Below are 22,609 nucleotides of genomic sequence, written 5' to 3' on the forward strand. Positions count from 1 at the left end.
CCATTGTCGGGAGCCCTGCGCGTTATATATATATATATATATATATACACAATATTCGTGATAACCACCTATCTCACGGTCGTGAGAGGTGGTTGTGGCTGAAATTTTACCGCGATTTCGCTGGAAGCGGGTGCAACTTTCCAGATTAGCACCCGCTCCCGGGGAGATCCTGCGGTTGTCCTTATGAACATAATTACACATCGCGTCTCGCGCTCGGATATTTATTCTTTGCATTTGTAATGCTTGAAAAAAACTTTATCAAAAAGATCTCTTTTAGATGGCAGTATTTATATGCGTCTTCATATTCTGAATTGTCTACTTAATTATATATAGTTAAAGATTAAGCTTCTCAAAGCTCTGTAGGCTTTGAGGTACACATTTTCATCGTGACACTCGCGCTGTGCACTCGATTTCCGACAGACGTTATTTTTCACGAATAAAACAGACAGTACGCGTCCTATCAAGAAGTGATTCTTAACGAAATTGTAGATCTTTTTTGGGATAACCATTTTTGTAAATTCATCTTTTTTTGTATCCTACACAGTTTGCCACAAAATGGAATTTTTTATTTTCCATTATTTTTTGTGCAATCAAAATTTGAATTTTCGATTTTTGAAGAAAATCCAAAAATTCTTTATGATAATCTTGTAGGGATTTCACAAAGAAATGTTTTTTTTATCCCGACTTTTTTTCATATCGTGCGTTTTTCGGCTTCAAATTTTGATTTTCGGTTGAATAAAAAAATTTTGAAAACGCTATAACTCTGAGAATGTTCTTTTTATCGAAAAAAGTCATTAGGATAAATTGTTTGTTCTTTCCAATACTATAAATATCCGTATAGGGATCGCGAAACGTGGAGATCCGTTGAAAAAGTGTGATGTCAAATTTCCGACAATTCTAATACTTTCTCAATCATATGTGACGAGAATGTAAAAATACTATAATAAAAGTCTAATCGGATCGTCCTAAAACAAGTTACACTAACTCGAACGTGCAGAAACGCGTGGAAAAGTGAAAACTTCAGACCCCTGTATATTGACAACCGGTTGATCATTAAACCAAAGGTATCGTGCATTACTGTAGGTCCACCAGGACTATATTCCAGCCAAGTTTCAATCCGATCCAAAAAATTAATTTTAGGTTGAAATACTTGACGTCTTCTGCCCCATATACCCATATACAGAAGTAAAATCTGTTGAATTAATTTTTGCTTCAAATAATTATATTAAATAGTTGTTCCTTATGCATGCAAACTCTTATATGAGGCACAACACATCAAGTGTTCCCACCTAAAATCAACTTTTTTTGGATCCGGCTGAAACTTGGCTGGAATTTATAGTCCTAGAGGACCTACATTAATTCACCAAACCATATTTTCATTTATTAATCACTTTTTAACGCGTTTCTTCGCCTTGAAGTTTGTGTAACTTCTTTTAGGATGAACCAATTGGACCTTTATTATAGTGTTTTGGAAAGATCTTTTCATGTACTTTGAGACTATTATAACGATATATTCTAAACCAAAATTTTATATCTTTTTTAAAATAAAAATTTTGATTGATTTTTTTTAAACCCATACTTAAAACAAAAGTTTCTATTTCAAAAAATGGTTTTTCTTATACTCTTTGAAATGATGTAGAATGAAAAGTGGGCCGAAAATGTTTTGTTGGTCAAATTTAGATTTTTACGCTTATTCCCAATTGAATGAAACGTGCAAGATGAAATAAATTACGTAGTTTGTACATTGTGCACAAATAATCGTCTTAAAAAAGTTAGGTATAATTTTAGGGCACATTCGACCTGACAGTATTAGTGAGCCAGCCCTGTGGAAGTTTAACGTTGCACCCTCAAGCGGAAAAATCTAAATTTGACCAAGAAATCATTTTCGGCCCACTTTTTATTCTAAATGATTTAAAAGAGTATAAAAAATCTTTTTTTTTGGAATAGAAAAAAATTATAAATATGGGTTTTTTTTTCAAAAAATCAATTTCAATTTTGATTGAAAAATTAAAAAAAATATATTCTTTTGATAGTCTTAAAGTAAATGAAAAGAGTTTTCCAAAAACTGCAATAAAAGTATAATCAGATCATCCTAAAAGAAGTTACACTAACGTGAAGGTGAAGAAAAAAACCATATACAGGGTTGACACGCTGGGTCTTACATACATGGCGAGTTGAATGTTACCCGAGTTGCACAACAGCAGAAGAGAAGCCATTATACAGGGGTATTTTCATATTTCGCGCCTTCAAAGTTTCATTCGGATCGGCCATTCGGTCAAGTCCGTGCATCTTCGGATCAAGTTTATGATAGTTTCCATGGTTGCGTTCGAAACTTCAAACGGATACAAGTGTCAAAACAATATAGGTTATGTTATATAGTAATTAAAAATAATAAAAGTGTTTAATTAATAATGAAGTGAGACATGTGAACTGATAAGTAAACGTCATTTTTTTATGTGCCAATAACATTATAAAATGTCTGCTAAGTGACAAATACTATAAAATAGTAATAATATTCTGTGCTTCCAGTGGGCGAAGAGTGAATGTTGTTTAACGCTTATTTTTACTGCATAAAAAAGATATGTTATGAATAGACAGGATATGTTTCAAATAAAGTGAATGAAATATTACATGCGTAAACTTTAGATTAACATTACCTACATTTACTGACAGCGATTAGGGAAAACAGCTGAATCTGAACATAACCGTATGAAGTTTCGAAAGCAACCATGGAAACTATCATAAACTTGATCCGAAGATGCACGGACTTGGCCGAATGGCCGATCCGAATGCAACTTTAAAGGCGCGAAATATGAAAATACCCCTGTATAATGGCTTCTCCCCTGCTGTTGTGCAATTCGGGTAGCATGCAATTCGCCATGTATGTAAGCCCCAGCGTGTCCACCCTGTATAAAAAAATTTCTACTTCAAAAAATATCTTTTTTTATACTGTTCAAAATCACGTAGAGTAAAAACTGGGCTGCAAATTTTTTTCAAATTTAAATACATAAATATATAATTATATACAGTAAGGACGTTTACTATGTAGTCATAGGGAATATAATTATATAAACTCTAGCATACAATGCAACCCGTCTTGCATTTGTTTAATGCAAAAAATTACTGCAAAAGTTTCGAGACTCAGAAGTCTTGCGCAAAATATATAGGGTGGACACGCTGGAGCTTACCAAAAAGTATGCAACCACGCATACACGCCCATAAGAATTGCATTGGCGTGTAAGACAGGTTGCATACTTTTTAGTAAGCCCCAGCGTGTCCACCCTGTACGTATAACCAAATTCTGAAACAAGATTATATTCCCCAGGATTCACCATGCATTTCAAATAAATAATTAGCTACGAATTTAAAAAAAAGTAACACAACATTAAAATTGTTCATAAATACATTCGGGGCATGAATTAAGTACTTTCCTAAAAATTGGAGTTGGTATTCACTAATGTAACGATACGTGAGTGATATTTAACGTTTGACAAGTGTCAAAATCGTTTTGTACTTCGATCTTAATTAATTATATAAAGTCAATATCTGCAGGCTGTACGTAATTAATTGGCGATAAGATCTGTTGTTTTACTTATTGAATAAAATATGGGAATCAAACGCTTTTGACTAACTGCGACGAAAATTGTAATCTGTATGATTATAAAAATTGCAATGATGAATCTGAGATTCAAATGATGAGAGGTAAGAAGCGGCGAATTATTCTTATAAGCTGGGTATTCAGCGACCTTGAAAATTTCGTCTCCGCTCCTATAGAATGTTAAAGTATACATTTTTGTGATATTTGACGGAGAAATTATAAAAATTATTAGCTGAAATGTTCAATATTAACTCAGCTTCAGAATAGACCTTATTATTCTAGACGTCGACGGTGCGCACGCGCCAGGATTTTACGTCATTTTCGTTTTTCTCGAACAGTTTTGTGTCGAAACGTATGGAAAATATTGTAAATAAAAATACAAACGAAAAATAAATATGAAAACAAATCAGAGTTTAAAGACAACAAATTTTTAAGTATATTCAGAAAAAAAACTGCGAAAAAAGTGCGGAAAGTGTGGTGAGAAAGCCTATTATTTACATTTGTTGACATTGCCGTCTTCAAAAAAATGTTTATAAATCCGGAAAAAATCACGGAAGATGATGTTCCAGGAGAAAAATTAGTGCACAAATCGGTGGTAGAGTGCGGTGTTAGACAGCTTAAACGATGGATAAAATATAGGAAACGATCTTTTAAAGGAAGAAAAGTAATTTAGTAGAAAGGTTAGTTGAGGTTATGTTTGGCAGGTATTAATATTATCTTTCTATGCTAACATTTTCTTACATATTAAATAAAGCATGGGTTTAAAGGGCTTCGAACCTCCTAAATTTTTTGATAAAAATAAAATCTATTTAATACTTTCACTTTAGAACGCGAAACTATTATATTTATGTATTTATAACCAGTTTATATGAAAGAAGGAAAATTTGTTAGTACATTCCTTATACCAGGTAATTACTAAAAAATAGCTTTTTATTGTTTAAGCTTAAAAAAGAGAAGTAGAAAATATAATACTGTGTTATTTTATATTTGTATGAATATTAAATATTTACTCAAACAAAGTTCTGAACTGCAAATCTTGTATAAAGGAAATATTTATACCTGCCATACAAAACCTCAACTAATCTTTCCACTAGATCACGTTTTTTCCTTTTAATGCTGGTTTTCTACATTTAGGACATCGTTTCAGCTGCTCCATACTGTGCTCTTCTACTGATTCCTGCACTAATTTTGCACCTGGAACATCGTCTTGCATGAGTTTCGTCGAATTTTTAAGCATTTTTTTGAAGATGACAGATGCCAACAGATGCAAATAATGGCCTTGGTCGCTGCACTCTGCACGTTTTTCACCGTTTTTTTAAAAAGAGACTTAAAAATGTTCTACCTTAAAAATCTCTGTTATTTACAAATGAATTTTTTTTTGTTTCTATTAACGATATTTTCCATACATTTCGACCCAAAACTGTTCGAAAAATACGGAAATGACGTAAAATTTCGGCACGTGCGCACTGCTGACGTCTAGAATAAAAAGCTCTATTAGAATGAGCCATGGCCATAAAACGGAATTTTCAAGAGTTTCGCCAATCGGTTTTTGAGTATACACCATATTACAAAACATTAATAAAGATTTCAAAATGTTTCAAAAATTTAAAAATATTTAAAAGGATGTTCAACATTTTATAAAGGCGTTTTTATCAGATTTTAAATATTCCATAACAATTACACAAAGATTTTTAAACTTTTAAAAGATGTAAAGGGTTTCAAATATTTTGAAAAGGTTACAGTGCACCAGATTTCAAAGATTTTAAAACATTTAGAAGATTTGAAAAGGTTTCAAAATATTTTAGAAGATTTTTTTTTACTAATTATAGATTTCAAATAATTCAATGATTTCAAAGAATAAAAAAGATTTCGCAAACAAAGATTTAGGAAAAATTTCCTAAAGAAACCACGTCCCGAGAATTTTTGTGAATACATTCTAATATTGTGTTACATTGTTTTTAATTCGTAACTAATTATTTATTTGAAATGAACGGTGATTCCTGGGGAACATAACCTTTTTTCAGAATTTGGCTATACGTATATTTTGCGCACGTCTTCTGAGTCTCGAAGCCTTTGGCCAATCAGCGCAAGATCTCGAGCGCGGGAGATTTGGAAACCGAATTAAAATCGCCTATATAGTACTTTTTTCATTACACAAATGCAAGACGGGTTGCATTGTATGCTAGAGTTTATATAATTATATTTCCTATGACTACATAGTAAACGTCCTTACTGTATAAATTATGTTATATATTTCATCTTACACCTTTTATTTGATTCAGAATGAGCATAAGCATTTTTATTAGAGCAAGAAAAAATTTCCGGTCCACTTTTTATTGTACATGATTTCGAAGAGTATAAGAAAGCTATTTTTGAAATAGAAAAAAATTTATTTTTAATATGTTCTTTTTTCAAAAATGAATCTCAAATTTGATTTCAAAAAAATATATTTAATTTTTTTCCATTATATTGTTATAATATTCTTAAAGCATATGAAAAGAGCTTTCCAAAACACTGCATCAAAATACCAATCGGCTCATCCTAAAAGAAGTTACACTAGCGCGAATGTAAGAAACGTGTGAACAATTGAAAACTTCAGCGTCCAGTATATTGAAACCAGTAAATCAATTAAGCTATAGTTTAGTACATAATTCTAGGTCCATTAGAACAATAATTTAACCAAGTTTTAACCCGATCTAAAGAAATTACTTTTAGGTGGGGACACTTGACGTATTCTGCCACATCTACACTTATATTTAAAAAATGATTACCGCATGGTATTTACAAAATATTTACAGCTAGTATTTATTAAGTATGTAAGTAAGTAGTTAAATTAAGTCTTCAAAAGAACCTTGTTTGTGATATTTTGTCTGGCAAAAAACGTTGGTTATTTATATGAAATTGTGTTTCAATCAACCAGCATTTCGTGAAAGGAACAAAAAGTATGTTCCTGTTAATTAACCAAGTTTCTATTTACTTAAGAGATTATTTTTTTAAATTAACACTGATATTTGGGCGAAAAAAATGTTGTGTCTTCTGTAGCAACCGAACCTTTTTCTGGCACCAACTGCATCTTCTTCTCAGCGTCAAAAATAGGTTGTTTTAATATTTTTGGATTAGCAAACATTCTATCTTTCTTTAAATTGATTACTTTTTTAAATTCATTATTTTTTCCATAAATAGATTTTGGTAGAAATAACAGAATGTTCATGTGACGTGCAAATTTGGTTCTATTTGCAGATTTTAAACCACATCTTCGACTGACTAGCCAAACGTTTCAAACTGTTTTGAATGATATTGGCCCGCTTTTAAACAGACACCGCATCGGGTCTCAGCGAATATGCCCAGAAAGGAAGTTATGCATTGCAATATGGATCAATCATTACGAATTTAATTTTATTCTATTGACTTTTTTATTCTATCGACTATTCTATTTATTTCATTACTCTATCATTATTCTATCATGTTCTTACAAACATGGACACCACCAAAGTTATATCTTTGACGCTACTTACAATGTTTACATTAATGCACATTCACACGCCAAGAAATTCAAACGCATGCGTAATATAGAATGAGTACCGCCGCGAACTTAGGGCGCACACTGAGCGAAATATCGGAAACAACCTTGATCTGATCTGGTTCCTCCAGCATCCAGCCTCGCTGCTTGTTTTCTGCATGGTAGCATGGCCCCACGCGCGCGCTCCCGCTCCTCACACACGCGTACACTCATGCACACTTATATCATACATATTTTCTACCATATATCGGCATACTGATTCATCTGAGAGGGAACTCACAATCTCCACGGGATTTCTTCATAAACCTAGATTTGAAACTACGTCGCCCCAAAAGTCTCAGTACTTTAGCCTGTCGCCAGTCAATGTAAACATTCGCGGTCCCTAACGCCCGGATTCTGCCTTTCAAATTAACCGTAGTATATAGAAAAAAATCACTTATAATCCAAAGCATTCATAACCTATTTTGGTACATGAAAGAATGTGCAACGGTCCAAAATAAGAATTTAATTTTTTTAATAACGTGTGTGTTAGACACACACTGTCTTCTTCATTTCAATACAACTTTTAGTTCACAATTAGATATAGGAGAGTAATGTCCAAAAGGTCTGATGTTATTCCATAATCTAGAGATTTTTCGCTCATTTACGTATTCGCCTGTGATTATTTATCTTACTGAGCATGTTTTCTGTGTCATCTAGACTTAGTCTTGCACGAATTAGTTCATTATTATCTAATTGTTGAGAGGTAATTGGTTCAGTTTATAGGTTACATTGGTAATTGCTACCTTATCTAGAGTTTTAACTTCTGGTAATCTCAAATCTATATTATGTGAGTGTAACTTACATCCTGCTCCTGTGATGAGTGTCGCTTGCTTTAATTTAATTGTACTTATTTCGTGTCCGCATAATGCATAAATTTCTAATTCGCATGTAGGAATCCAAATATATTCGTTCTATACGTATATAAAAGTTTTTTTATGTAGCAAGTAAGATGATTTATTACATTTTATTTCTGCATAACGTTTCAGTAAGGACGAGTCGCAAATTGTCGGTGTCTATCAGTCTATAATTGGGTTGTCTTCTTTCGCATATTTTGTAATAATTGATTTACTTTTACTTGTCTAAGAGGTTGGTATCGATTGGTAAAAAAGAGTATTTGTAGAGGATAAGGTACTCGTTGTCTGTGATGATTGCCAAAAATGTGTTATGTAACTTCTCAGGTATAGGGATAAGGTGCTTGATTATCCCTTCTTCTTGCTCTAGTACTGGTATTTTGATAACGTATGTAAGTAGCCCTTTTATTATGGCTACTTGAATGGTGCTGATATCTACAATATGTTGATAATTATCTTCTGTGTTTTCGAAGTGATACCTAGTTCTATGTTTTACTTTAAATTCATCAAGGGTTTCTCTAAGTATTTGAGGAGTTAGAAATTGTGGGTGTAGGATTCCATGTTTTCAATCATTGATGGCGTAGATTGCTGTATCTATATCTTCATTTAACTCGTCTATCAATAGTGCTCAATAGTTTACAAAGATTCCCGTCGTGTTGTCGTTGACGTTATCCTTTAATTTACGTGCTACTTCAAAGCCTTCGCTGGATTGGTTTATTAATGTTTGATGATCTGTTGTCGAGGTGTCGAGCAAAAGTTTCAATATTCTTGTGTGGTTGGTTGGGGCTGATGCAATATTTTGGTTATCAGTGTATATTTTATCAAACTCTTTATTTATGTATTCTAAATCATTATTGTTTAAAGTACCAAAGAGTGTTTTTGATATATCCCCTACGAAGTTTGCTAATCCTCTCTTTGGTTTATTGTTTTTCCCTAGTAAATTGTTGAGGATGCCTTCTTTATTTTGCAATCGTTTTAATCTGGCCTCCATTAATTCAATTTCGTAGGCTTCATTACATTTGTGATTGCAAACTTGAACAGCTGATCGTAGTGCTTTCTTTATTTTATCTAATCGTTCTGCAGTGTGGTTATGTTTATGCCGACTATGAGATTCCAATTGTCATAGTACATTTGTACTTTGCCGATGTCTTCTATGAGCAGGTTACCATTGAGTGTGTTCGTGGAGATGTGGGCGGTCGCTGTGTGTAGGAGTTCAAGTAGTATGACAACCAACATCTTCTGGAATGTTAATCGTAATAAGGCATGAGTTGGTTAGCACGGATTATTGTTTCTTTAATGTTGATGAGAAATAGCACTAAATAAAGCAAAATTCATAGCGGGATTGAGTGTAATGGTAAAAAAGGTCACTGACTCACTTGATTATTTGTTTAGCAACAAAAAACGAGTTATAATTTATTAACAAAAGAGTGTCAAATTTCCTGCCTTCTAGTAAAAGGCTACATTATACAAAACAATTTTATAGAAGTAAGACGAATAAACATTCAGACTCGCGCGCATCGTAACAATTTACAGACTGACCCTGACCACCGCAATATTTTTAACGGCAAAAATGTATATTAGCATGACAAGATAAGAACGGTACCTTGTAGACGAAAGAGAATACTCACGCGAAACATAAACACTCATACAATACAAAAATAGAGAAACTGACACGAAATATCCGGAACAAACGTTAAATTTAATTGTGTAATTATTATTATCAAATCGCTCTACTACTTCTGCTGGGCCGATTCAGCTTTGAGATAGTTTTTTAGATTTCGTGTTATTTATAAATTTGACTTTATCCTTGGGTTCAAAGATTCCTTGAGGTACTACTATTCTGGAATCTTGGAGATGTTTATATTTCTCTTTTTGTAATGCGATTTTTTCTTTAGCTTTTTGCAAATATTTCTCGTGTCTTGTCTTCCACATCTGTAGCAGGTCGACATACTTTAGGTTAAGTGTGGTTCAGAGAGATGAGGGTAAATTGGCGTTTTCTCTTCCGAACATGGCTTGGAAAGGACTGATTCGTATACCCTCATACTTATTAGTGGTGTATGCGAGAGCGATAATTTTTACAGTTTTGTCCCATTCTATCCCCTTGTCCGCCATACAAGTCTTGAGTAGATCGTCGATTGTGGAGTGTGTTCTTTCTATACTGCCATTACTTTGTAGATAGTAGGTGGTTGTTTTAATGTGTTTGATTCGGAATAAGTTTTCAAAGTTTTATATAAGTTCGGAGACAAAATTCTGTCCTTGATCGGTAAGAATTGTCTTGGGTACTCCAAATAAATATATTAAATGGTCAAATAACCCTTCTATTATAGATTCAGATGTGACTGTTTGTAAGGGTATTAGCATCAGGTATTTGGGCAATTGATCCTGGACGCTTATAATGTATTCATTGTGTGAACTAGTTATTGGCAGCGGTCCAAATATATCTATGGCTACCTTTGCATTCGGATTAATTGGCGTGTCTGGAATAATAGCCTCCACTTGTCGCCCCACCCTCGTTGTTTTCTGAAGTTGGCAGATTGGGCAATACATACCTCTATCTATACATACACATATATCTCTACGGATATACATATCTTACTGTTTGTACCAACTGTACTATACGGTAGCGAGACATGGAACTATCAAGTACAAGATAAGAGTAAAGTTAATGAAATTGACGTGAGATTCTTGCACATGATATGCGGAAAACTCTGTTAGTAGTCACATGGGAAAGAAATCGGTTAAGATGGTTCGGACATGTTGAGAGAATGCCAAATAAACGACTAACGAAACAAGTGTATCAAGGTAAAGTAAATGGCAGCGTGCCCAGAGGTAGACCGCGAAAAGAATGTTTAGAATGTGTGAATGAGACCCTAGTTAGAAGAGACATAAGAAGTCACAGAAACACGAGAGCCTGCATGAAAAAATGCATGGACATAAAAGAAGCTGGAGAAGTATGCCAGGACAGGAAAGTATGGCGGAAAATAGTTAATAAAAAGAGTGTCAGTAGAGTGAATGACGCATGAAACAAAAGACCTTGGCTACTAATGGACCCAAGTGGGGAACCTTACATAACGACTTCGTGAGGTTCTTCGCTTGGGGTGGTTGCTGGAGAGATTGATCAGCAACCTGGGTCGGATCAGTGTTGCGGAACGAACGTATTATTTAAATAAATATCAAGAGAATTCTGGATCAATCTAAACATTTTATATCCCTTCCTCACATTATTCCCTTCCCGACCGAGTGAGTCACGCTTACCCTGAAAGGGAAATGGCTTAATGATGTAATAAAATTTCGTTATTTTGTAACTTTAAAAATACACTGAGCAATCAAAACCCTTGAATGTAAGCTGCAATTCGCCCAGAATTTCGACTATCTTCGCTTGACTTGAATCAGATCAGATCATCATGATTTCCAAAATCGATCGTACATTCCGGCCGATCACAATGCTGTTGATTATTATTACATTACTGCGTACATTCGCGGTTATAAGTGCCTTTTCATTTTTTAAGCATGCATGTCATATATGTATACATGTTTCTTTCTGTGTGTGTACTCACCTCCTCTTCATTTTAAGGTTCGCTTGCATTTTCCTTGTAACGTAATGTAGATTCTAGGATTTTTAATGCACTATTTCGAAGGTAGCCCTTATATCCAGTTCTTTCATCGTTATTCATTTTTGTATACATAACAGGTCAAGAAGGCGCCAAACTCAACGTTGTTCAGATTTTCGGTGACAACAAATGAATTCCATTTTCATTCCATTTTAAACTAAAGAAGATCAAGTTTTAATAAAAATATTAAATATTAAACAAAAATAGAATAATTCAATTTTTAGCTTGTAAAAGTTAAATTCAATCAAAAGAATGAAATTTTCTACAGATTATTTAAAATTTTAACAAAATCAGGCGAATTTGACAGCTAATAGTACAAGTTTTAACAAAAAAGATGAATTTTCAATCACAAAGAATAATTTTATATTAAAAAAATATTTTTTAACAAATAATAGAATTTTCAACTAAATTAATTTTCAATGCAAAAACAATAATATAAAAGTATTTAAAATAAGATAGAATTCACTTAAAATCAGGCATGTTCTACACATTATTTAGTAGAATCTCTCAGCGATGAAAATTTTTTATGGTGAATTATAAAAGACGTTTTTCCTGATACAAGACAAAAAAATCTAATTTGGATATCTACGTTAAGAATAATAAAAATCAGAATAATTTTTCACCCATAAAATAACCTTTAAGTAAAAAGATGAAGTTTTAATCAAAATTATCAAATTTTAAACAAAAATAGAATATTTCAGTTTTTAGTTTATAAAAGTTAATATTCAATCAAAAAAATGAAATTTTCTACAGATTATTTCAAATTTAACTTAAAATAGATGAACTTGACACCAAATAGTAAACGTCGTAACAAAAAAGATGAATTTTCAATAACAAAGATAAATTTTCTATTAAAAATTTTTTTTAACAAATAATAGAATTCTCAACTAAATTAATTTTCAATGCAATAAAATTATTATAGAAAGTAATTAAAATAAAATAGAATTCACTTAAAATGAGGCAGGTTCTGCACATTAATTAGCAGAATTATTTTTTAATTAAAAATAGAATTTTTCATTCTGAAATTGTGCAGTTAAATTTTTAATTAATTTTTAACAAAACAGTTGAACCCTAATCACAAAGATCAGTTTTCAAACAAATAGTGGTGTTTTCAACTAAAAAAGATACATTTTTAATTAAAAATATAAATGTATAGAACCAGAAATAGGATAATGCCTTTTTAGTTAAAAGAATTAATATTTAACAACAAACGATTAAATTTTCCACAAATTAATTGACATTTCACCAAAATAGATGCATTTGATGATACCTAGTTGAATTCTCAAGCAAACAGATGAATTTTCAACCCAGATTATCAATTTTATATAAAAAAGACGATGTTTGAAACAAATAATTGAATTTTTAACCCAAAAATATCGATTTTTAAATCCAAATTTCAGTGTTCCACCAAAAGTGGGATAGTTAAATTTTCAGTTAAAAAATTTAATTTTTAACAACAAAAAAGGAATATGCAACTTAATAGTTTTGTTCTTAATCACAAAGATAAATTTTCAAACAAAAGGATTAATTTTCTACCAAAATAGGAAAATTAAAAAAATTGAATTATTAAGTAAAAAATGTCAATTTTCAATTATAATATCAGTTTTTAACCAAAAATAGTAAAATCGAAATTTCTTTTAAATAAATTGGTTTTTGATAAACAGAAAAGGACTTTTTGTTAAATAACTGAATCCTGAATGAAAAATATTAATTTTCAACCAAGAATATTACTGTTCTACCAAAAATTACGAATTTTCTACAAAATCTAGAAAGTCTTAAACAAATATATTATTTTTAACTACAAAATATTATTTTTCAACCAAAAGTAATATGAGTAGATTTTACCATTAAAGAAATTAATTCAGGAAAAAAAAGAAATGTGATGTAAATATTTGAATTTTCAATCAAAAAGGTTCGCTTTAAATCGAAACAGATGAAGCTTCAATTATGATCTTAATATTCAACAAAAAATGGGATTGTTTAGTTTTTAGTTAAAAAAATAATTTTCAGTTTAAAGAAGTGTAATAAAAAAAAATAGCAGAGTTCTTTACCAAAACATATTGTAATTAAAAATATCAATACATTTTTTACCAAACACGGAAAGTTAAATTTTCACTTCAATAAATTAATTTTGAAAAAAAAGAATTGTCAGGAAAATGGTGGAATCCTCAATCAGCAAGATGGATTTTCAAACAAGAAGATTAATTTTCTACTGAAAAAGACGAATTTTTAACAAAATCCATAAATTTTTAAACAATTAGTTAGATTTTTAACTAAAAAAGATCACACTTTGATTTACAAAATTAATTTTCTACCAAAAATGTCATAATTGAATTTTCTGTTAAAGAATTAATTTTCAATAAGAAAAACAGTGTTATAAAATGTTTTTTTAAGGAGATCGAATCCATTTAACATTAGGCAGGTTCTGCACTTCAAGAAGCTAAATCGATCAGGAAGAGAATTATTTTGTTTTTAGATTACATTTTAAGAGAAGTACTTTTTCGTTATAAAAAAATTTGATGTTCAAAAGATTAATTTTTAACCAATAAGATTAATGTTTTACAAAAAAGAGGAATTTTCAACCAATTACTTGGTATTTAACTATAAGAGATCAGTTTTTCAAAATTCTTTGTTGAAAATATTCCACAATTCAGTCGAATTTTTTTTCTGTCTTCATGAAAAATTGTCTGTTGGTTAAAACTCATCTCATTGGGTAGAAACTTGATTTTTTTACTGAACACGAACACAATAAGGATGTATCCCTTTTGGTAGGAAATTCAACAATTTAAAAAAAAAATGCTTTTTTGGGTTGAAAACTCAACAATTTTGTAGATATTTTTCTTTTTTCTTTGTGCGTTCTAGAGATTTGCGCTCGATAATATATGCATCTCGCGCTTCGCGCTCGGTCTTTGTATATCGCCCAAATTTGTGCACAGACCTTTTAAAATTAAAGGTTAAAACATATACAACTGTAATTTGGTAGTTGTGAATTATCTTTTGTTGAAGCTCCTTTGTTGAGGACTCAATTATTTTGTTTGAAATTGTTCTTTTTTGTTTGCATTCGACTAGTTAGTCAAATGTTAAACTAAGAGTAAAAATGGATATTTTTTTAGTTGAAGATTCATCATTTTAGTTGAAAATTTAATTCCTTGGTTGAAAATTCTGTGTTTCTTTGGTTGAAAATTAATCTTTTTTGTTGAACATTTCTCTAATTATTTTAAGGTTGAACTACCTTTTAAAAATTAATTTTTTTGGTAGAAGGTTCATCATTTTAGTTAAACATTTATCCCTGGTTAAAAATTTAACAATTTTCTTGAAATGCATTTTTCACTCGCAAGTTTGAGCGCGCCTAGGGCCCGCGACGGTTGAATCTCGGGCTTCGCACTTGATACTGGGTTACCTCGCGCTTCGCGCTCGTACGTCATTACACCTCGCGCTTCGCGCTCGGATATTTATTCTTTGCATTTGGAATGTTTGAAAAAAACTTTATCAAAAAGATTTCTTTTAGATGGCAGTATTTATATGCCTCTTCATATTCTGAATTGTCTACTTAATTAAGTATAGTCAAAGATTAAGTTTCTCAAATCTCTGTTGGCTTTGAGGTACAAATTCCAATCGTGGCACTGGCGCTGCGCGTTCGATTTCCGACCGACATTTGTAAACAGGTTTTGTTAAATCTTTTTTTTTCTCGTAACTTTCGTCGTTTATCGACACTTTTTAAAAAATTTTATTTCTTTTTTCAACGTTATTTTTCACGAATAAAACAAAAAATACGCGTCCTATCAAGAAGTGATCCCTAACGAAGTTGTAGATCTTCTTTAGGATCAGAATTTTGGTTAATTCAACTTTTTCCGTATCCTACATAGTTTGCCCACAAAATGGAATTTTATATTTTTTATTATTTCTTGTGCAATAAAAATTAGAATTTTCGATTTTTGAAGAAAATTACAAAATTTGTTATGATGATCTTATAGGGCTTTCAAAAAGAAATGTTTTTCTTCTTTTGACTTTTTTCATATCGTGCGTTTTTTGGCTTCAAATTTTTATTTTCGGTTGATTTAAAAAATTTTGGAATCGCTATAACTCTGAGAATTTTCTTTTAATCAAAAAAAGTCATTAGGATAAATTGTATTTTCTTTTTAATATTATAAATATCCGTATATAGAATTTTCAAATTCAGAAAAAAGTGGTCTAAAACAATTTTCAAAATGCCCTAACTTTTTGAATTTTTATTAAAAAATGGCTAATTCACGAACTCGTTCTTTCTTTTGGGACCTAAAAAAGTGTGCCAAAGATGGATTTGATTCGTTTATTTTTTCGAAAGTTATTGTGTTTACGGACGGACGACCGGACGGCCGGACGGATAGACAGACAGACGCCATCGTGAAAACCTGATTTTCGGATTCAGGGGGTCTCGAAACGTGGAGATCCGTTGAAAAAGTGTGATGTAAAATTTCAGACAACTCTAATACTTTCTCAATCATAAATGATGAGAATGTAAAAATGCCGCAATTTTGTATAAAATTCAGCTACGCATCCAATCAAAAAAAGATTTATAAAAAATTTGTCATGATTAAAGCAAATACTACGCAACTCATAAAAAAATGATTCATAACAATTTGTAATTTTTTGGTTAAACAGCTTTTGTTGAGTTTTTTTCGTAGCTTGTGTTGTTTGTCCAAACATTCAATTGTTTATTATTATTGTGTTTTATGAATAAAACTAAAACTGCGTATCCTATCAAAAAGTGAGTAATAATAAGTTTGAAAATCTCTTTTGGGAGCACAATTTTGATTCACGCATCTTTATTCATATGTATCATACATTGTTTGAGCACGACATTATTTATTTATTGTTCCTTATTTTTTGTGCAATAAAAATGTGAATCAAACCATGCGTTGTTTGGTTAAAAATTTTAATTATCGATTGATTTTTTAAGTTTTGTAAATGCTATAACTCAGATAATTTTTTATCATAAAAAAGCTTTAGATGTACTACCAACAGACATACATAGAATTTTTGAATTTAAAAAGAATTCTCAAAATTTTTTAAAAAGCTCTGACTTTTTGAATTACTATCCCAAATGTCTTTTTAACGAATTCGTTCTTTCTACAATTACCAACAAAAATTGTTCATAAGTTCGATTTGATCCCTTCATTTTTTTTCGAGATTTTTTTTGCGTTGTATATTGGCTTAAGATATTAATTTTTGATCTTCCCAATACTACTTTCGAGAAATATAAAGAAAATGACTGGTCCTATTGAAAAATGGTTTAGTGAAAATTTGTAGGATTTTTCAAAATCTAATATTTCTCGTTAACACTTTTTCGTATTTTGCGTCATTGGGTTCGAAATCTAAATTTTGTAGTGTCAAATTTAGGATAATTCTAATACTTTATCAATCATAAATGGTGAAAATGTAATAAATTATAATCAATTTGCATCTCTTTTTTAGGCGAACAACTTTTGTCTATCAATTCGTTTTCGTACCTTTAGTCGTTTTCCACAAATTTTTCATTTTTATTTTTATTGTCATTTTTAGGATTAAAACCAAAACTACGCGTCTTTTCAAAAAGTAATTCATAACAAATTTTTAGATATGTTTTAGGCGTACAATTTTAGTTGAATAATTTTTATTCTTAACTTGAGTGGTTTTTCCACCAATTTTTTTTTATTTGAAATTTTTATTTTCAATGTTGTTTTTCACGAATAAAACAAAAAGTACGCCTCTAATCGAGAAGTGATTATTAACTAATTTGTATATTTTTTGAGGGGTTAAATTATCGTTAATTCTTCATTTTTCGTATTCTGCATAGTTTGACCACAAAATGGAATTTTTTGATTTTTCATTATTTTCAGGGCAATCAAAATTTGAATTTTGGATTTTCTAAGAAAATCCAAAAATTTGTCATGACAATCTTGTAGGGATTTTAAAAAGCAATGTTTTTCTTTTCTCGACATTTTTTCATATCTTGCGTTGTTTGGGTTACAATGTTGATTTTTGGTTCTACAAAATTTTGAAAAAACTAGAACTCTGAGAATTTTCTTTTAATCGAAAAAAGTCATTAGGACAAATTGTTTGTCTAATTCAATACTATAAATGCGAGTACATAGAATTTTTAAATTCAGAAAAAAGTGGTCTCAAAAGAGTTCAAAATGCGCTCACTTTTTGAATTTGTATCAAAAATCGCTGGTTAACGAAATCGTCCTTTCTTTTAGGACCTAAAAAAGTGTGCTAAAGATGGATTTAATCCGTTCATTTTTAGACAGTTATCGTGTTTACGGACGGACGGCCAGACGACCGGACGGACAGACAGACAGAAGCCATCGTCAAAACCTTATTTCGGATTCAGGTGGTCTCGAAACGAGGAGATCCGTTGAAAAACTGTGATGTAAAATTACCGACAATTCTAATACTTTCTCACTCATAATTGATGAGAATTTAATAATCATATTTTTTAGTTTTTTGTTGAAAGGACCCCGCAGCAAATGTACATGAAATGGCTTTCGGTTGATTTTGATTAAACTTCGTAAAATTGTAGTTCTCAATGTCGCGATCAAAAGTGTTATGGGGCACAAAGTCCGAAAATGGACAGTTTTCGAATTATAGAGGATTAAACATCCAACCCTTTTAAGAAACATTACCAAATATCTCGAAAACTGCTGCTCTGCGAAAAAAATATTCCGTATTAAAGTTATTGGGCTCTAACGGGGAAATGCAAAGAAAGTCATGGCCTTAAGACACAAGTTATTTTTCAAGGTCATTCAATGTGAACTTGTCATTTATAGCTAATATTCGGCCAATAAAGACAAGATATAAAGAGGAAATCCATATACGAGGTGTGTTCAAAAAGTAAGGTGACTTCAGTTTTCGCGGGCTACGTACATTCAAGTTTAAAATTTTTTGTTTTGTTATGTTGGTACACTCATCACGATCATATTTTTACAGTTTTGACTCTATAGCTCGTGTTGTTTTTCTGGCAGAGGCGTAAAAGGTTAGAAGGGTTTGGTGTGCTCGGCGATTTTCTTCTTTCGAAAAAAACGGAGCAAAGAGTTTGCATTAAATTTTGTGTGAAAAATGGAATCCAGTGCTCTAAAACTCTTGAAATGTTGACAGTTGCATACGGTGAGTCTTCTCTGAGTAAGAAAAATGTGTATAAGTGGTACAAGCTGTTCCAAGAAGGCCGAGAGGATGTCGAAGACGAACCTCGCCCTGGACGTCCCAGCACGTCAACAGCAGATTAAAACGTTCAATTAGCAGAAGAAATGGTGTTGAAAAATCGCCGAATTACCATCCGAGAAGTTGCTGAAGATGTTGGTATATCGGTTGGCTCATGCCATGCTATCTTCTTTGACGTTTTGGGCATGAGACGTGTGTCAGCGAAATTTGTTCCAAAACTGCTTAAGTTTAATCAGAAGATCCATCGCATGACCATCGCTCAGGAGATGTTGAATGAAGTCAATAATGATCCTGATTTTTTCAAAAGGGTTATAACTGGGGATGAATCGTGGGTATATGGTTATGACGTCGAAACTAAAGCCCAATCGTTTTAGTGGAAGCATCCTGTGTCTCCAAGACCGAAAAAAGCACGTCAATTTCGGTCAAATGTGAAGGTTTTGCTCACTGTCTTCTTTGATTACCGTGGCGTAGTGCATCAGGAATCCTTACCACAAGGTCGAACGGTCAATAAGGAGTATTACCTTCAAGTTATGCGCCGTTTGCGAGGGGCGATACGCAAAAATCGTCCGGAACTTTGGAAAAACAATTCATGGCTTTTGCATCACGATAATGCACCTGCTCATTCATCGTTGCTTGTGAAAGATTTTCTGACCAAAAACAGCACCACAGTCATGCCTCAGCCTCCATATTTACCGGATTTGGCCCCCAGTGACTTTTTTCTTTCCCCAAAACTGAAGAGACCCATGAAAGGACATCGATTTTCAACGATTGAGGAGATAAAAACTGCATCGCTGAAAGAACTCAAGGTTATACCACAAAATGATTATCAGAAGTGCTTCGATGATTGGAAAAAGCGTTAGCACAAGTGTATTATATCTGAGGGGGATTATTTTGAAGGGGACAACATTAATATTTAGGAAAAATTTTTTTTTTTTGGAATACCAAAAAGTCACCTTATTTTTTGAACACACCTCGTAGAACCCATAAAGGCAAGAAATGAGAATATTATTGTCGGGTATTGTATAAATCAAGCTCATTTCATACCTTCATTGGCTAGATATTGACAACGTCCTGGACAAATCTTGCCTTCATTGGCTAGATAATGACTAAATCTCGCTCATGACTTGTCTTCATTGGCTGGCTGTTGACTAAATCATTCTCATTTTTTGCCTTTATGGGTTCTATATTGATTTCCTCTTCATATCTTGTCTTTATTGGCTGAATATTAGCAATAAATGACAAGTTCACATTGAATGACTTTGAAAAATGACCTGTGTCTTAAGGCCATGACTTTCTTTGCATTTCCCCGTTAGAGCCCAATAACTTTCATAGGGAACATTTTATCGCAGAGCTGCAGTTTTCGAGATATTTGGCGATGTTTCTTGAAAGGGTTGGATGTTTAACCCTCTATAACTCGAAAATTGTATATTTTCGGACTCTGTGCCCCATAACAATTTTGATCGAGACATTGAGAACTACAAATTTACGAAGCTTAATCAAAATCGACCGAAAGCCATTTCATGTACATTAGCTGCGGGGTCCTTTATATACTTATTTAAAAGTGTAACTGTTTTGTTAAAATTTTATTTAAAGATAAAAATGTAAAGATAAAAGATTAATCTTTAACCAAAAATAGTTGCATTAAAAAAAAGAATTCTCAATGAAAACTTAGTGGTGGACATCTTAAAACAAAAAGAAAAGAATTTCAAGAAAATATAAAAATTTTTAACCAGAGTTGAATTTTCGAACAATGACGTGAATTTTCAACAAAGAAGTTGAATTTTTAACCTGCAAATATGAATTTTCGATAGAAAATTTAATATTTGATACTTCAACGAATGCAGATGCTGCCAACAGATGCATTGTAAAAATAAGGAAACGAATTTTAAATCCTGAAGATTAATTTTCCATTAGAGATTCGAATTTAAACCAAAAGTAAAAAAGTTTCTTTTTCACACAAAAAATTAATTTATCTCCGAAAAAACAGAATTATCAAAAAAATAGTACATTATTTAATCAGAAATGAATTTTTAACTATAACTATGAATTTTTCAACTAGAAAGACAAATTTTCTTACCAAATAAAGAATTATCAGTTAGGAAATAACAAAATTTGTCCCAATTCTTAAACTTAAGTCAAAAGACTATTTTTCTGTAAAACAGTTATAACGCCTTTCCCCTCAATCTACCACCATGAACTACATTTTTCACAACACCTTCACCTCACATGATAAGTTTTCAAGTATTTATTTGTTTAAAGTGTTATTTTTAATAAATAATTTCATAAATTTTAATGTAATTTGAAATATAAAAATTATTAGTTTAATTTTAGAGAAAATATTGATTTTTTTCATAAACTTTAATGTGAAGAGTCCAGGCGACAGTGGAAGACATAACTGAGCCCGAGATTCGTCAATTGGCATAAATTTACGTTCAATAATGTAATATTTTTCCAACTTTGTAAGGATTTCTCTACTCTTGTAATCAAAATTCGTAAATAATCATATATCACGTTATTGCTTACAAAGTAATGTATTGATTTGGTATAAATCGGAATAATGAAACAGTTATTACTAAAATTGTTATGACATTGATTATTATAATGCGCATGCAGAAATTTTGCTAAATTCATTTATAAAAATTGTGGTTTAAAAATGCAAAGTTCATTATTAGAGAATATGATTAATATCAACGTAAGTAACAAAACTGTAATAAATGCTATTTATCCATTTTAGTTGTAAATTAATTTTTAATAAAAAAAATCTCATTCGGAATAAAATGTTTCAGTTTTATTTTCTATTAAAAAATATAAAATTGGTTGAAATTCTATTATAAAAGATTAATTACATTTTCAGGTACAGAGCTCATCCCTTGGTGCCTTCTATTATTGCATACTAATATTTTGTAATATTAATTAAATATGTATAACATAGAAAAGATGGGCTTTTGGTTGATTCTTTTTCATAAAAAGATGAATAGGCGCGCGCTAGACTACTAGTTTTCTCTAACACTTGGATGTTTTTTTGAGTATTTATTCATTTGTATTCAGCGTCTCCTAAGTCAGTGGTCGGCAAACTTTTTTCTTCATTTTTAGGTATGGTCAGGCTCCACCCGACTTAATTTTTTCTTCTACTTTTCGGCCTATTCATGTACCTTAGTGTAAGTGAGCTTACTCCAGCAGGGGTCTTTTGTCTACACTCTGCACTCTACAGGCATGTCAAAGTAAGGAATTTTACAAACTTTTAATGGTTCAGCTAGCGATTTGAAAATAGTATAATAAGCATCTACGATTTTTTTCGATTCCAATGATATATTACTTGCCTAAAAAAGTTAAATATTTGACAGAGTTTAATATCAAGAAACTTCAGCTTAATATTCATTTTAATACCAAATACTTCTCAAATTTTCAAGCTTTATAAACAAATTACGTGTCTTTGGAATCGGAAAAATACGCAGATTCCAAATATATTACTTTGAAATCACTGATTGCAAAATTAGGAATTTTTCAATCTCAAATTTTTTCCCATTTTCCAATAAAGGACCCTTGAAAAAAAGATGATTTGTCCAAGCTTGCAGGTACCTGACCAAAAAGTAGGTCGCTGGTCAGCCCGCTCAGGGTAGCCTGACTTGGCCAGGAGTATGCCGACCACGGCTCTAAGCATGTGAGACGGGCAAGAGCAAGGCTTGCGCTATGCTACCATTGAGCCATGACCCATGCATTATTGATTGGATGATGTTGCTTTTTGAAAATTTCGTTAAGTCTAAAAAAATAAACTATTTTTCTACAAATCCATTCTAAAAAGTGGCAA

The 22,609-nt window shown here is 31.6% G+C and overlaps 1 long non-coding RNA gene across 1 annotated transcript in view; it reads right to left on the reverse strand.

Moving 5' to 3' along the window:
- LOC117183117 overlaps positions 1-22,609 on the reverse strand; it is a 95,137-nt gene that overhangs the window by 38,215 nt on the left and 34,313 nt on the right. The window contains exon 2 of the long non-coding RNA XR_004468348.1: positions 11,569-11,779. This is a non-coding gene — a long non-coding RNA (uncharacterized LOC117183117). The remainder of the gene's footprint in view (positions 1-11,568; positions 11,780-22,609) is intronic.

This window comes from Belonocnema kinseyi, chromosome 2 (assembly GCF_010883055.1).
Source record: "Belonocnema kinseyi isolate 2016_QV_RU_SX_M_011 chromosome 2, B_treatae_v1, whole genome shotgun sequence".
Taxonomy (NCBI): domain Eukaryota; kingdom Metazoa; phylum Arthropoda; class Insecta; order Hymenoptera; family Cynipidae; genus Belonocnema; species Belonocnema kinseyi.